Source organism: Rattus norvegicus, chromosome 2 (genome assembly GCF_021556685.1).
Source record: "Rattus norvegicus strain SHRSP/BbbUtx chromosome 2, alternate assembly SHRSP_T2T, whole genome shotgun sequence".
NCBI classification, from domain to species: Eukaryota; Metazoa; Chordata; class Mammalia; order Rodentia; family Muridae; genus Rattus; species Rattus norvegicus.
In genome coordinates this window covers 100,000,967-100,017,299 of record NC_141535.1, presented here as the reverse complement: position 1 = coordinate 100,017,299, position 16,333 = coordinate 100,000,967, and the positions used below count along the sequence as shown (strand labels likewise).

At 40.1% G+C, this 16,333-nt stretch overlaps 1 pseudogene; it reads right to left on the bottom strand.

Annotated features, from left to right (window-relative positions):
• Positions 1 to 11,463: 11,463 nt before the first annotated feature.
• On the bottom strand, positions 11,464 to 11,953 carry Mrpl42-ps2 (mitochondrial ribosomal protein L42, pseudogene 2; annotated as a pseudogene).
• Positions 11,954 to 16,333: the final 4,380 nt, after the last annotated feature.

The window sequence follows — 16,333 nt, the reverse complement described above, 5'->3', positions numbered from 1 at the left end:
TTGTTTTTGTTTTTGTTTTGGTTTGTTTGTTTTATCGAAAATCAGGTGTCTCTAAGTATGTAGATTTGCATCTGGATCTTTAACTCTTGTCTGTTTTAATACCTATACCATCTGGGTTTTATTATTATTATTCTGTAATACACCTTGAAATCAGAGGATAGTGATATCTCTAGATGTTTGTTTATTGTACATGATGGTTTTAGCTATCTTGCATTTTTATTTTTCCATATGAAATTGAATATTGTTCTTTCAAGGTCTGTATTGAATTGTGTTGAAAGTTTAATGGGGATTGTGTTGAATATGTAGATTGCTTTTGGTGACATAGCCATATTTACTTTTTTAATCCTACTGAACAATGAACATGGGAGATCTTTTCATCTTCTGATATCTTCTTCAATTTCTTTCTTCAAAGACTTGAAGATTTTGCCATGCAGGTCTTGCACTTGATTAGAGTTAGCTTAAGATAATTTCTATTCCTGAACTCAAGCAGTATTACAGAGCAATAGTGATAAAAACTGCATGGTATTGGTACAGAGACAGACAGATAGACCAATGGAACAGAATTGAAGACCCAGAAATGAACCCACACACTTATGGTCACTTGATTTTTGACAAGGGAGCCAAAACCATCAAATGGAAAAAAGATAGCATTTTCAGCAAATGGTGCTGGTTCAACTGGAGGTCAACATGTAGAAGAATGCAGATCGATCCATGCTTATCACCCTGTACAAAGCTTAAGTCCAAGTGGATCAAGGACCTCCACATCAAACCAGACACACTCAAACTAATAGAAGAAAAACTAGGGAAGCATCTGGAACACATGGGCACTGAAAAAAATTTCCTGAACAAAACACCAATGGCTTATGCTCTAAGATCAAGAATCGACAAATGGGATCTCATAAAACTGCAAAGCTTCTGTAAGGCAAAGGACACTGTGGTTAGGACAAAACGGCAACCAACAGATTGGGAAAAGATCTTTACCAATCCTCCAACAGATAGAGGCCTTATATTCAAAATATACAAAGAACTCAAGAAGTTAGACCGCAGGGAGACAAATAACCCTATTAAAAAATGGGGTCCAGAGCTAAACAAAGAATGCACAGCTGAGAAATGCCGAATGGCTGAGAAACACCTAAAGAAATGTTCAACATCTTTAGTCATAAGGGAAATGCAAATCAAAACAACCCTGAGATTTCACCTCACACCAGTCAGAATGGCTAAGATCAAAAACTCAGGTGACAGCAGATGCTGGCGAGGATGCGGAGAAAGAGGAACACTCCTCCACTGTTGGGATTGCAGACTGGTATAACCATTCTGGAAATCAGTCTGGAGGTTCCTCAGAAAATTGAACATTGAACTGCCTGAGGATCCAGCTATACCTCTCTTGGGCATATACCCAAAAGATGCCCCAACATATAAAAAAGACACGTGCACCACTATGTTCATAGCAGCCTTATTTATAATAGCCAGAAGCTGGAAAGAACCCAGATGCCCTTCAGCAGAGGAGTGGATACAGAAAATGTGGTACATCTACACAATGGAATATTACTCAGCTATCAAAAACAATGACTTTAAGAAATTCGTAGGCAAATGGTTGGAACTGGAAAATATCATCCTGAGTTAGGTAACCCAATCACAGAAAAGCACACATGGTATGCACTCATTGATAAGTGGCTATTAGCCCAAATGCTTGAATTACCCTAGATGCCTAGAACAAACGAAACTCAAGACGGATGATCAAAATGTGAATGCTTCACTCCTTCTTTAAAAGGGGAACAAGAATACCCTTGGCAGGGAATAGAGAGGCAAAGATTAAAACAGAGACTGAAGGAACACCCATTCAGAGCCTGCCCCACATGTGGCCCATACATATAGCCACCCAATTAGACAAGGTGGATGAAGCAAAGAAGGGCAGGCCGACAGGAGCCGGATGTAGATCGCTCCTGAGAGACACAGCCATAAAACAGCAAATACAGAGGCGAATGCCAGCAGCAAACCACTGAACTGAGAACAGGACCCCCGTTGAAGGAATCAGAGAAAAAACTGGAAGAGCTTGAAGGGTCTCGAGACCCCATATGTACAACAATGCCAAGCAACCAGAGCTTCCAGGGACTAAGCCACTACCTAAAGACTATACATGGACTGACCCTGGACTCTGACCGCATAGATAGCAATGAATATCCTAGTAAGAGCACCAGTGGAAGGGGAAGCACTGGGTCCTGCTAAGAATGAACCCCCAGTGGACCAGTGGACGGGATTGTTGGGGGGAGGGCAGCAATGGGGGGAGGATGGGGAGGGGTACACCCATAAAGGAGGGGAGGGGGAGGGATTAGGGGGATGTTTGCCCGGAAACCGGGAAAGGGAATAACGCTCGAAATGTAAATAACAAATACTCAAGTTAATAAAAAAAAGATAATTTATATTATTTATGGCAATTGTGAATAGTGTTATTTTCCTGATTGCTTTCTCAGCTCATTTGTCATTTGTATATCGAAGGGCTACTGCTTTATTTAATTAATCTTGTGTCCAGCCACTTCTCTAAAAGTGCTTATTAGCTGTAGGAGGACCGTAGCAGAATTTTTGATGTTGCTTATATATGCTGTGCAATCATCTACAAATAAACACTTTGTATCCTCTTAATCTCCTTTAGTTTTGTTAATGGGCTCTAGCTATAAATTTAAGGACTATATTGCATAGATATAGAGTAGATAGTCTTTTCATGTTCTTGATTTGAGTGGAATTAATTTGGTATTCTCTTAATTTACCCTGATATTTGCTACAGGCTTGCTGTAATTGCAATTCTTATGCTTGATTATGTTCTCTTATTTCTCCAAGCCTTTTGTCAAGAAGTATTTGGTTTTATCCAGGGTTTCTCAATATCTAATGAGATGATGTGCTCGTTTGCTTGTTTTCAGTTTGTCTCTATGGTGGATTCCATTGACTAATTTGGCTATATTGACCCATCCCTACATCTGTTGGGTGAATCTTACTTGACCATGGTTTGAATTTGGCTTGTGAGAATTTTATTGAGTAATTTTGTATCAATGTTCATGAGAGAAATTGTTCTGTAATTCTGTTTCTCTGCTAAATCTTTGAGTGGTTTGGGTATTGGGGTGACTGTGGCCTCATAAAATGAACTTGGCCCTGTTCCTTCTGTTTCTATTTTAAGTAATCTGAGGAGGATTGTCATTAACTCCACTTCGAACACCTACTTGAATGTTGCTCTAAAACTGTTCCCGGGCTCCATTTTTCTTGGTTGGAAGATTTTAGTGATTGTTTGTATTTCCTTAGGTGTCAAGGCTTTATTTAAATTGTTTATCTCATCTTTATTTAACTTTAGTAAGTGATATGTATTGAGAAAATTGTCCATTTCTTTTAGATTTACCATTTTTTTGAAATATAGATTTTTACTTTTCTATATTCTCATTTTTAATGATATTTTCCTTATAATTTGGGAGTACAACATCATGCAAACTGATGATCCTTATTTTTCAGTTCTTCTAGGTCTTCTCCTCTATCCCTGTAAGCCCCCTTCCATATATACACACAATAAAAAATGTTTAGAGAGTTGAGCTTTTCTTGTCCTTATAGTCACTGGAGTATTGTCAGATTACTGGTGACTAGTCACTTAAAGAAAAGTGAGTCTTTCCCCACTCTCACGTCTGACAGTAGTCACTTTTTTTGGAGAACTACACTTCAGCATCTCCATCACCATTCACTATGGCATGATAGGAAAAGAGGGGGTGTTTCAATTTCCTTCTACCTCTTGAGACTTGTATTGTAACCCAGTAAGTATAATCAATTTTGGAGAAAGCTCCATGAATTTTGTAGAAGAAGGGAATATTCTTTTGAGGTAGTGTGAAATGTTCTGTAGAAATTCGTTAGGACCATTTGGTTCATAATGTCTGTAACCTCCTGTATTTCTTTATTTAGTTTATGTCTGGTTGACCTGTCCATTGATAAGAGTATTGAAACCTCTCATTATCAATTTGTTAGGCTCGATGGGTCCTTTAAACATTAGTAATGTTTCTTTTACAAACATGTCTACCCTTGGATTCAGGGCATAGATTTCAGTAATTGAGACATCATCTTGGTGGATTTTTCCTTTGATGAACATGAATTGTCTTTCATCATCTCTATGATTAATTTTGGTTTGAAATCTATTTGTTAGATTTTGCATTGGATATATCTCTTTGCTTCTTATGTACATTTGAAATAGCTTTTTCCAACCCTTTAGTCTGAGGTAATGTCTATCTTTGATGATGAAGAGTGTTTCTTGTATGCAGCAGAAGGATGGATCTATTTTTAGGGTAAGTGAGCTCATTGACTTTGAGAGATAAAAATGAGCAATGATAATTAACTCATGTTATTTCGTTGCTGGTTGTTGTGGTAGTGTGTGTGAGAATATGTGTTTGCGTCTGTGTCTCTGTCTTGCTGTTGTGAGATTATGTATTTCCCATGAGGTGCAGTTAACTGCCTTGGGTTAATGAATTTTCGGTTTTTATTTGGTTTTGTTTTCTGGTATCTTTTGTAGGACTGGATTTGACTTTATCATGGAATATTGTGTTTTTCTCATCTGCAGTGATTGAAAGTTTTGCTGTGTATAATAATCTGGGCTGGCATCTGTGTTTTCTTAGTCAGGAGGACATCTGTCCAGACCCTTCTAGCTTTCAGTGTCTTCATTGAGAAATTGAGTATAATTTAATGGTTCTACCTTTAAATGTTACTTGGTTGTTTAACTTTCAGGTTTTAATTTTCTTAGTTTCTTCTGTATGGTCAGTATTTTGACTCTTATTTAGCTAAAAGACTTTCTATTCTGGTTCAATTGATTTCATGTTATGTGAGTTTCCTATACATAATATGTATTACCCTTTTAAATTAGTAAAATTTTCTTTTATGATCTTGTTAGGCATAGGAGGCAGTGGGCAGGGGGTTATTGAGTGGGAGAGTGGAGAGGGGAATGGGGGGGGCAGAATCAGGTGTGGAGACACAGGATTGTTGCTCAGAGGGCCAGAAGAGTTGATGGAAATCTGCTGCAGCAGAGGGTAGGGTTGAGAGCAATCTCTAGGAAGTCCCAGAGTCCTGGGATAGGAGAGACTCTGAAGACTCAATGTGGGTCACCTTTGTGGAGAGGTCTAACATGGGACCTGAGGAGGTAACCTTTTACAACCAGGCTGTACCCCATTGGAGGGATAAGGACACCAACCCACCCACAAAACTATTGACCCAAAATGTGTCCTGTCTAAAAGAAACTCAGGGACAAAACTGGAGAAGTGAATGAAGGAATGGCCAACCAGTAACCACCTCAACTTGAAACTTATTCCATGAGCAATCACTAATCCCTGACATTATTAATGATATTTTGTTATGCTTGCAGATAGAACCCTAGCATAACTGTCCTTTGAGAAACTCTACCCAACATTAGACTGAAACAGATGCAGATACCCATGACCAAACTTTGGATGAAGGTCAAGAGTATTGTGTTAGAATGGTGATTCATCTGGCCAGATCACATCAGGCCAGTGCAGTCCCACAGAGAGGTTTATTGTTTGGCGAGGAGGAGGACAAAGGGGGCAAAGAAAAAGGAGAAGGAAGAGAAGGTCAGAGGGCTCTGCCTTTTATTTGAGCTGTGATGGAACCACACACACCTCTGTGCACAGGTAAAGGCAGTTGTCACAGTAACAGATTTGCAGGTCCCTGTTTCCTATGGGTGACATCTTCACTGGATTCAGAGACTTGCTGCTGCTTCCAACATACCTCCCTTTTTTCTTATCATAAAGAGAGGATAGAAGAACTTGGTCTCCAATGCTGACAGGCAGTGGACAGGGCACAGTGTGTGGCTTTGGTAAATGGTAGTCAGCAAAGTTCCATAGACGAGTGTGGAGGTGGCAAAATAATGGAGTGAGTAATGGAGTTTGGAGGAGAGAGGATTTAGGTGAAAAGACCAAGAGTTAGGACCAGATGTCCATACATGAGTTCAAAAGGTGAAATGAGGAGAGGTCACTTGGAGAGTGCTCATAGCCTTAAAAGAGCCAGAGGTAGGAAGGAGTTTTACCCAGTTGAGGTGAAGTTCTTGTGACAGCTTGACAAGAGTGGTTTTAAAGAGCAGTTGGTTCTTTCTACCTTACCTGAAGATTGAGGGTGGTAGGGAATATGAAAATGCCAGAAGATGTCTAGGACATTAGATAAAGTTTGTAAAATTTGAGAAGTAAACCCAAGACCATTATCTGACTGAAGGGAGGCTAGAACACAAATTGGGGGATGACCTTCCAGACAAGGAGATTAGAAACTGTCTGATCCCTTCTTTAGTTCTGGGAAAAGACTCCACCAACCCAGAGAGGGTGTCCACCAGGACCAGGAGGTACTTGACACTTTTGACAATGGGCATGAGGGTAAATTCAAGTTGCCAGTTGGTTCCAGGAAGGGAACCTCTAGCTTGATGGGTAGGAAAAGGGGTGATACAATACCTGTAATTGGATCTGACATCTGACAGATTTTGCAAAAGGGAGTAATAGGTTTTAAGAAACTAAAGTCTTCAGGAGTAGGCTGCAGGTGGGTCTTAACAAAATAAGACAATGCTTGGCTGTTAGAAAGAAAGAGTTGGTGAAGATAGGACTGAGTTTCATGAGTGTCAGGGAGTGAGAGTGGGTATGTGGGTTGCAATATAAGAATGTTCTGGGGAGGGTGAGATGAATCTAGTCCTTTAAGGGCCACAGCTCTAACTGGCTCATTGGCTTGGTTGTTGTCCATGGAGACAATAGAGTCACCTGTCCGGTAGAATCTGCAATGGACAATCCCAATAGCTTTTGATAGGAGGTCTTTAGCATGGCCATAATTTGGTTTGCATTAATAACTGATCCTCATTTTGTCATAAGTAGCTTGCTCTCCTTCCAGATAGCAGTGTGGGATAGGAGGATATGGAAAGCATATTTTGAATCTAGAATCTATATAGATATTGCAGGATTGTCCCTGAGCCAGTTGAAAGGCACAAGTAAGGGCTATTAGTTCAGCCTGTTGATTAGTGGCATGAGCAGGAAGAGCCTGTGGCTCGAGCACCTCTGTGTCTGACACTATGGCATAGCCAATTATTCTGGTCCCTTCATGTATAAAGGAGCTTCCATTTGTATATCAAGTATAGATGACCTGAGGCAATGTGCCCTCTTGTATGTGTGAAGTATGAGGTAATAGTTCCTCTGACCTTTCAGTGCAGGATTGAGACAAGGAGATGTTAGTATTTGGTCAAAGGAGAAGATTGGAAATATTAAGAGGTGGGAATGATTGGAAGGTGACTGCAGAGTCTTCTATTAGTGCTACCAGAAGAGAAAGAACCTGGGAAGGAAGTGGAGTCTGTCAGCCTTTGTAAGTTAGGAGCTGTGACAGGTTATGAGAAGAGAAAAGAGTTATAGGCAACACAAAGTTTAGTATTTTTGACTCTCAAATAAGAAGTTCAGCAAATTATAAGGTACAAATATAAGATACCCATCTCTGGATGGTTAGATCTTGGTTTTTGACAGGTATGCTACAGGTGCGAGGGGGTCCCAGTTGGTGACTTAGGACTCCAAGGGCAAATCCTTCATTTCAGTTATGTAGAGGAAAAAAGAAAAAGTTAGGTCAGGGAGATGTAAGGCTGGGGCCTTAAAGAGAGCTTTTTGGAGCCTTTGAAAGGTTTTGCAACAGTTTTGAGAAGAGATTCATAGGCAAGGCCTAATATTGCTTTATCGATGAATATATATAAGGGATGGGAAAGAAGGTTAAAGGAAGAACCCAGGAATGAAAAAAAAACCTAGCTATTTCTAGGAATGATAAAATCTCTTACTTTGTAGAAGGAATAGAGACTGAATCAGATTCTTTGTATCTCAGGTGATAACCTTGTGGTTTGGGGTAATTATTAGTCTAAAATAGGTGACTTGAGGAGTGGACAGTTTGAATTTAGACGGTGAGACCATATAATCTCAACTGGAAAGAAAATGCAGAAGAGCGGAGATGTCAGCTTGATTAATTTTAGAGGAGGACTACAAAGAAAATGTCATCCATGTAATGAATAATCTTAGATTTAGGGAGAGGTAGAGAAAGTAAATCAGAAGCTAGGGCAAAATAGGTGTGGTTTGTCCTGGAATCCCCAGGGTAGATCAGTCCATGTAAGTTGTGTGGAAAAGTAGGGGTCATTATCTGTCCACATAAAGGCAAATATGTTCTGTGACTGGGCATCTAGAGGGATAGAGAAAAACACATCCTTGATAACTAGAACTGAGAAATGGGAAGTCTCCAAGGGGATAGTGAAAAGAAGTGTGTAAGTGTTAGCCACAACAGGATGGAGGGGAAACAATGCAGAATTAATGTACCTGAGGTCTTGAACTAGACAATAAGTTCTATTGGGTTTCTTAACTACTAGTATAAGGGTGTTAAAGGGGGAACAGGTAGGGCAAAGGAGTTTTTTTCTTAAGAGGTCAGACTGATATGCTTAAGTCTCCTGAGGCTCTGGAGAGAGAGAGGGTATTGAGTTTGGGTCATGTACCTGGTAGAGTCCAGTAACTGGGTGACAACAGGAGAATAATGTTTAGGAACAGAGGGGTTCTGGACATCTGAGATTCATGGGTCTACCTGAGAAGCTGGTAAAGGAAACAGCATGTTAGGGTTAGTAGGTTGACTGGCTAGAAGAAGGAACAGAGGACCTGCTGGCAAGCTTGAGTTTAGATGAATGGGAAGAAAAGGGGAAATAGGGGCTCCCAACTTAGCTAGAAGATCCCTTCCCAATAAAGTTACAGGACATGCTGGTAGTACCAAAAAGGAATAGGTGAGAGGTACACCTCTAAAAATACAACTAAGTGGTGGGGTCTGGTGAGGAAAACAAGGCTGTCCTCCTACCCAACCAATAGAGAGATGATAGGGCAATGGGTCCCCAAAACACCATCAGGACCAAGTAAGTATCCCCCGTGTTCAAGAGGAAGGAGATGGGCTGCCCACATACCATGAAGACTAACCAAGGCTCCCTGCTAGTGATAGTAGTAGTTGGGTCAAGGGAGCTCTGGCATTTTTAGTTATCCATAGACAATCCTAGGAGATTGGCTGGAGTATTATCTGGGAATGATGTTCCTTTGTCCTGTGTGACATGAGGTCAAGCGACAGCCCAATGTCCCTCCAGACATTCGAGGGACTAGGAGAAGGCTCCTTTGGTTTATGAGGGTTAGAGCAAGTCCTTGCACAATGACCTTGTTGATCACGTTTGTAGCAGAAGCCTGGTGGTTTCTGAGTCTTTGAAGACCAGGAATCCAGGGCAGTGGTCAGTGCCTTTAACACAGCATTTGCCAGCATATGGTATTTTTGTCTGCAGGCCTTTTCCTCTCTCTTATGGTACACTTTGAAGGCTAGCATCAAAACTTCTGCCTGTGCAGTTAGGGGCCCCTTCTCTAAACCTAAGTTTGGCTTTTATGTAAGGGTAGCTCTGGGGAAAAAAGTAGGTCATCAGAAGCTGCTTACCTTCTGGATTTTCATGGTCTAGATTGTAATATTGTGTTTGTAAGGCATTCTAAAAACTGTGACAGGTTTTCTTGTTTGTCCTGGGTGACCTCTTGGAGTTTTTCAAAATTTACTGGTTTTAAGGCTGCCCTATGGAGACTGGTTATGAGACAAGTGATGAATCTATCTCTGACTAAAATACTACCAGGGGAATTATAAATATATCAAGGATCTTGGTCAGGTACTGCCTTGGATCCGATTGGGTATGTTCCATCTCTTTGATGAGTCTCATCTGCATGTATTCGTGCCTGCTCCCAACCTTGCCTGTGTTCATCAGGAAGTAAATTATCAGTGAGGATCGTATGTACATTGTGGAAAGTCAACCTATAAGATGGAGTAATGTACTGAAATTCTTTAATAAAGGCAGAGCAGTTAGAGGTATAGGAACCCAGTCTGTTTACTATTTGAGAAAGTTTACTCAGAGAGAAAGGAACATGTACTCTGACAAAGCTATCTACCTCAGAAAGTTTCCTTACAAGGACCGATGCTAGGTCAGGTGTCTCTGGGGGAGAGGGACTTGGTTTGACTGCAACCTTAGAGCAGGTGACGGGAGGACTGAAGGTAGGTTTCCAGTGCAGGGTGGCTGCAGCAACCTGCAGCTGGCACAGGAGGAGAGGTGGGGTCTAGTGAAGTTGATCAAGGAGGTTCTGGAGTAGTCTGGTGAGAAGAAGAAACTGAGGCAGCGGTTTGGGTGTTTGGAGGCATGGAAATAGGAAGTGGTTCGTTAGCTGGATTGAGGGCTGGTCTTCTAGTGGAGGTTTCATAGCTAGGAGAAATTGGGTTGGGAACAAGAAGAACAGAGAGGAGAGATGGAGTGAAGATAGGTAAATGCCTCAGCATAGGGGACCTCTTTCCATTTACCAAACTGCTGGCAATATGCATGAAGATCCCATAAAATAACTGATTTTAATGTACCATTATGTGGCCCTTTAGCGCTATTGTCTAATGGGTACTGAATCCAGATCCTATTGCACAGGTATACTAGCTTTGATACCCTCAGGTTAGGAGTTAACTTTAGAGATCTGTAATTTTCCAGGAAATATCCCAGAGGGGAGCCAGGAGGTATGGTTGAAGATGAGAGGCGGGCATTGGATCATTGATGACTGGAATGTTATTGAAGTATTCGTAAGAATATCCTGAGAAGAAGTTCAATAATGAGTTACAAATGTACAGCCATGCTTCATGTCTAGGTCATCTCGTGGACCATCTAAGGGTTGTAGTGAGTCCTGGACTAACCAGAAAGCATTTCTCCCTAGGTCTAGGTTTCTCTGAATGACAGCAAGAGCACGAGAGGGGTGAGGGGTTAGAAACAGCTCTTGAGAGGGGAAGTACCCAAGGGTAAAGTCCTATCTTGTATGTTGTCTAAGAAACTGGTCATAGTTGGCTATGAAACGCCAACCCCTTAGGCAATAGAGGTTGACCAGACATATCTGGGAAACTAGGGCCTTCCTCCACCAACTGGAGGGAAAACCTTACCAACCAATGCTTGTGTGAGAATTTTAGGGGTCTGGTAACAGGGAAAGTGGACTCACCGAAATGAGTTTCAGCCCACAGAGTATAATTCACAGGGCAGAAGCTAACCCACATGGTAGAACGCAGTTGCAGCAGCTCACATGGTAGAAGTCCATGTGTCCTGTGGGGCAGCAGCAGCTCATGTGGCGTAAGTCTGGGTGTCCTGCAGTGGTAGATTGTAGCAGAAATCCACATGGCAGGGTTGGTGGCAGGGTGGTTCACGTGGTAGAAATTGCAGTGGTCAGTCAGTCACAGTCATCATTGACAGCTTACTGCGACCAGAGGTGTCAGATGCCAGGTTGCCTTGGCACACGTGGGTCTTTCTTTTTTTTTTTTTCCATGAAAGGGCATTTTTATTACTTCCCTGCATACCATCGGGATGAATACACGTGTACATTTTCTCAACTGGCAAACAGGACACAAAGCAAACATCCTTGCTGCTCGGAGATAAGAGGACTCAGTCACCTGTCTTTGGGAGGGTTCAGTTTCTTATGGCGTCTGTGATACTGTCCATGTGGGTACCAGCGATGCTTTGTGGTGAAGAACACCTTGCTAAATTGTTCTATCATGGGCCCTTGCTCAAGATGCTTGCGATTTCCTTCTAACTTGGTTCTCAGTATCTGCTCGTGTGTTTCCTTGTTATTATGCAGAAGATCTGGTTGAGGGATAGGTTTGGTGTGTTCGTAGGGGATGTCCATGGAAGGGTCCTGCCGTCGGACGTCAAAGCCAGCTCTACCTTGCAACTGTAGTCGTCTGGAAGAGAAGAATACGTAGATTTGTAACGAGCACTGGACAAAGCTCCGTTATGGATTGGAAATAAATGCTTCCAGATAGTTCTGTGTGATATCGCCCATTTCACTGCTGCCTCCATGATCCAGTGATTTCAATAAATGATAGGCGCGCTCGCCATCTTGCTTCAGTCTCACGTGGGTCTTTCACTACTGGGTTTCAGCACTAAATGTTGTGTTAGAATGGTGGCTTGTCAGGACAGATCACACCAGGCCAGCACAGTCCCACAGTAGAGGTTGATTGTGGGAGGAAACGGACAAAGGGGGTGACAAAGAAGGGGGGCTTTGCCTTTTATTTCAGCTGTGACATAACCACATGTAACACTGCACAAGTAAACGTGGGCAGGTGGATGTAGGGAAGTTGTAATGGCAATAGATACACGGGTCCCTGTCGTCTATGGGTGACATCATCACTGGATTCAGAGGCTTGTTTCTAATGCCAAAAAGGGGCTCTTATGGTCGAGTTGCAGAAAGGACTGAAGGACCTGAAGGAGATAGGATCCCCACCGGAAGACCAACATAGTTAACTAACCTGGACGCCTGTGAGCTCTCAGAGACTAAGCCACCAACCAAAGAACATAAAGAGGATGGATTGAGGCCCCATGCATGTATGTAGCATATATACAGCTAAGTCTTCATGACTGCCTTGTCTGGCCTCAGTGGGAGAGAATGCGTCTAATCTGGCAGAGATTTGATATACCAGGTTGGAGGAAATACCCAGGGGTTCCCCAGACTCTTGGAGAAGAGCTGTGGGGATTGGTGAGGGAATCTGTGAGGGTCGACTGTGAGTAGCCATTCTTAAATTTCTGTATGTTTACTAGCTCTATGCACTTAGAAAATTTCCAAATAGTGTCCAAATGAGAGATTTAGCACTAAGTATCATCAAATAAACGGTCGTAGGTTTACCTCACTGTTTTTGACTGAATTTTGTTTATTCACATTTCAAAAGGTTTCTACTTTATGGAATTGGTGATCTCTTGGAGTAGAAGGAAAAGAATAACTTTTGCTTTTCCTCCTATTGGAGCCCAACAAGGTTCTCCTATTGGTGCCCAACAAGGTCATGTGCATAACATTTGAAATGTAAATAAAAATACCTAATAAATTAAGGAATAAATTACAAATATAGAAAAAGAACTTTTGCATGTCTAAATCTATGTAAAGTTGTTCCAAGAAATACAACACTGAAATGAACTTAGCCAGTTTGTCATAACATAAACCTAGATGTAGAATCCCTTTTATGATGGCTGTATAATAGGTTATATGGGTTTTTCATTTTGTCAATAGTCTCTGACAAATGCTTATTAAAATTTTACATAAATGTTATTTTTTAAATCATCTCATCTAGAGAGACTTATGAAGGAAAGAAATGGTACTCTATCTAGTAATCCCTGTCTAGATGGAATCCCAAAGGAATCCATTCTAAAGATTTCCCCCACAACTAAGACTATGATGGCAGATAGTAAGTTTGTAATTTCTCTTTATGGATCATTATTTTATACATTAACAAATTGCTTCTTGCTATGATGGATGAATATTTAGCTCATTTATAACTCTCTACCCATTCTTACTTTCCACTAGATAAAAGTCACTATTACTTTTCATTTTACACTTGTCAAGTTGATAATGTAAAATTGCACACTTCCATCCTCATTGCTTGCTCTGTCTGTGATTTCAAATCTCCTGAGTCTTCATGCTATGCCATTATTTTAAAATAATGGAAATCAAAAAATACTTTGTTCTTGCTTTTCATTTGGCTCTTTCTATACCTTTGGCCCTTCATACTCTAACCACTGTTTTAAATTGTCATGGTGATAAAATCTAACTTCTCTCCTTATAAATATGTATTCCACAATTTATTCTAAAACGTTTACTCTAAAGTTAGTGATTTAGGGCAATTATACATAATTATGGTCATAAAATATTATTTACTATCTAGGCAGGAAATAAAATCACATATGGCCCCATTTATTTCACAGATCACTTTTTTCTTTATTAGAGCTTAGTTCATTTCTTGTTTCCCTTCTTTTTCATAATTGTAAGACCTCAAGATTTTCTCCAAATTCTTTCTGCCACTCCTTAATATACTATAATGTATTTTAACAGACTTCTTTCCCAAAAACATTTTCTTTTGCAGTTTTCACTGTTGCTTACTAATGCACGTTTCTAATAAAATTTTCTTCTTCCTATCCTGGGTTATGTCTGTACCTACTCAAAAATCTTTTTCCTAAGGGGAGCACTTTTAGTACTCACACCAACCGGGTACTATAAAGAGACATTTGGCACCTGCCTAACTGTGCCTAAACCAGCATAGTATGGAGTCTCCTTCTTCTCCAAATTACCAATATGTGCTTCCTTTTTCCTCTGACGAATGTTTGTCACACAGACATTAAGAGATTCAGGGGTGAGTAGGTAAACATGCTAATACTTTGTTAGGAAATGAAAAACCTTAATTGACTTTTTGAGGAACATATACTGTCTTCCTACCACATGTTATAGGATCCTGATAAGTAGACTTTAATGAACATCATAGTAGTCCATGTGTGGCATTTTAACTTCATTGACAATTAAGTATTCCATATTATTGCAAGAAGTTCTATTTAGTATCTGTCAAACAATTATAGAAAGAAATATTAAAGGATGCAAATGTTCTCGTATGAAACTAAATTTCATAAGTTAAATAACTGTTAAAAATTAATCTCTAAATTACTATATTTGAATCACCTAATTAGGGAATTTCTCATGATAGCATAATGGTACTCTGGTTCTCCGTATACACAGAAAATGCAAATGTCTACCATGCTTAAAGCCCCAAGTTCCATGTCTCATATCTGAACAGCAACAACAACGTATCGTTCAACCATATGATGTCTGGAAATCCTACCCATGAGAAGGGAAGAGAACCTATCTCTGTGAGTGTTACTTGGGTAAGGGAAAGTTAATGTAAAATAGTCTTAAAGTATTAATATTTAATCCAACTGCAGTGCAGCACACTTTTAAGCCCAGTACTAGAAACGTAGACACAGGCAGATCTCTTTGAGTTCAAGGCAAGGCTGGTCTTCATAGTGAGTTCCAGATCACCTAAGACTTTGTACTAAGAAACAGTCTCAAAACAACAACAAAAAGAATTTTACTATTTAAATATACATAAACATATTCATTATTCATTTGTTGACTGATGTATGTCTAGGGTGTTTCCATTCCCTGTCTCTCATGAGTAGAGAAAGAGTGAACATGGATGGATGGGTATCTTTAGGAATGATACTGAAGGAGAAAAATAAATATCAATCTTATCCAGCTTTGGACTTTACAAAATATGGTTATAACATCACTGACCATTGGTGCAATAGTAACACAAGCATCACATTATGTTTGGATTAAGTCCCACATAAAGATTAAACTAACACCTGCTACTACCATCAGGTCAAGAGGTCTAGGGCTAGATAGAGCCTAGACTCTAGAAAAGAATCCATTACAATTATTCTAAAGAAAAAAGTCTTTGACTGGCTTCTAATGATGCATATTCTCATTGTTAATGCACATATGAACCTTCATTAGAAAAGTTTCTTTTTCAATTATTGAAAATGTATTTTTTTCTTAAACAATATATCCTGATGATAGTTTCTCCTCTTTCTACTCCTCCTAGATGCCACCGACTCTCCATGCATTCCAGATCTATTCTGTTTCTAATGTCTCATTAGAAAACAACAGGCTTAGAAGAAATAACAACCAAAGATAGCAAAACAAAATATAATAAGATGAGGCAAAATTTATTATAACAAGGTTGGACACAGTAACCAAATGGGAGGAAAGAGTACAAAGAGCAAACACAAAAGTCAGAGACACACTCGTTTTCATAGTCAGGCATTCCATAAAAATACTAAGCTCAAAACCATAACATACACAGAGTATCTGACACAGACCCATGCCGGCCCTGAGTTTGCTGCTTCAGCTTTTTTTTTTTTTAAACTAAAAACTAAAGTTTATTCAGAGCCAGTGTAATGAGTCCAATGAGCAAGTAGCAGCACAATGAAAATAATGAGGTCTGAAAGAAAGCTAACAGTTGATTAGAAAAGAAATTCCCATTCCTGTCAGTAAACTAGACAATCTCAGAAGTTGGTTGAACAGGTAAACAGTATGATGTAACTTGTATCCTGTAAAGATTACTTTGAGTGTTGTTTAAAGGAAAGAGGGAGGAGCCTTGCACAGTACAAAGGATAAAGGGCATGTGCATCCAGAAAATCTAGGAGGCTCTCTTGATATCTCCAATGAAAAGAGATGGATGCTCAAAAGCAGATGATAGCAGAAAGAGCAGTAACAACTGGTTAGATTCTAGGTACATTTCTGAGATATACTGCATGTTGTTTATATACCAGGCAGTAATGTCTGTGTGCTTGGCTACAACACTAAACAAAGCCAACCATACCCCCTTTGTAAAACTTGCTTTCTAGTACAAAACACTTACAGTTTTTGAGTACTTCCTATGTTCTAAACACTTTGCTTTCTTTTTTTTTCCTCCA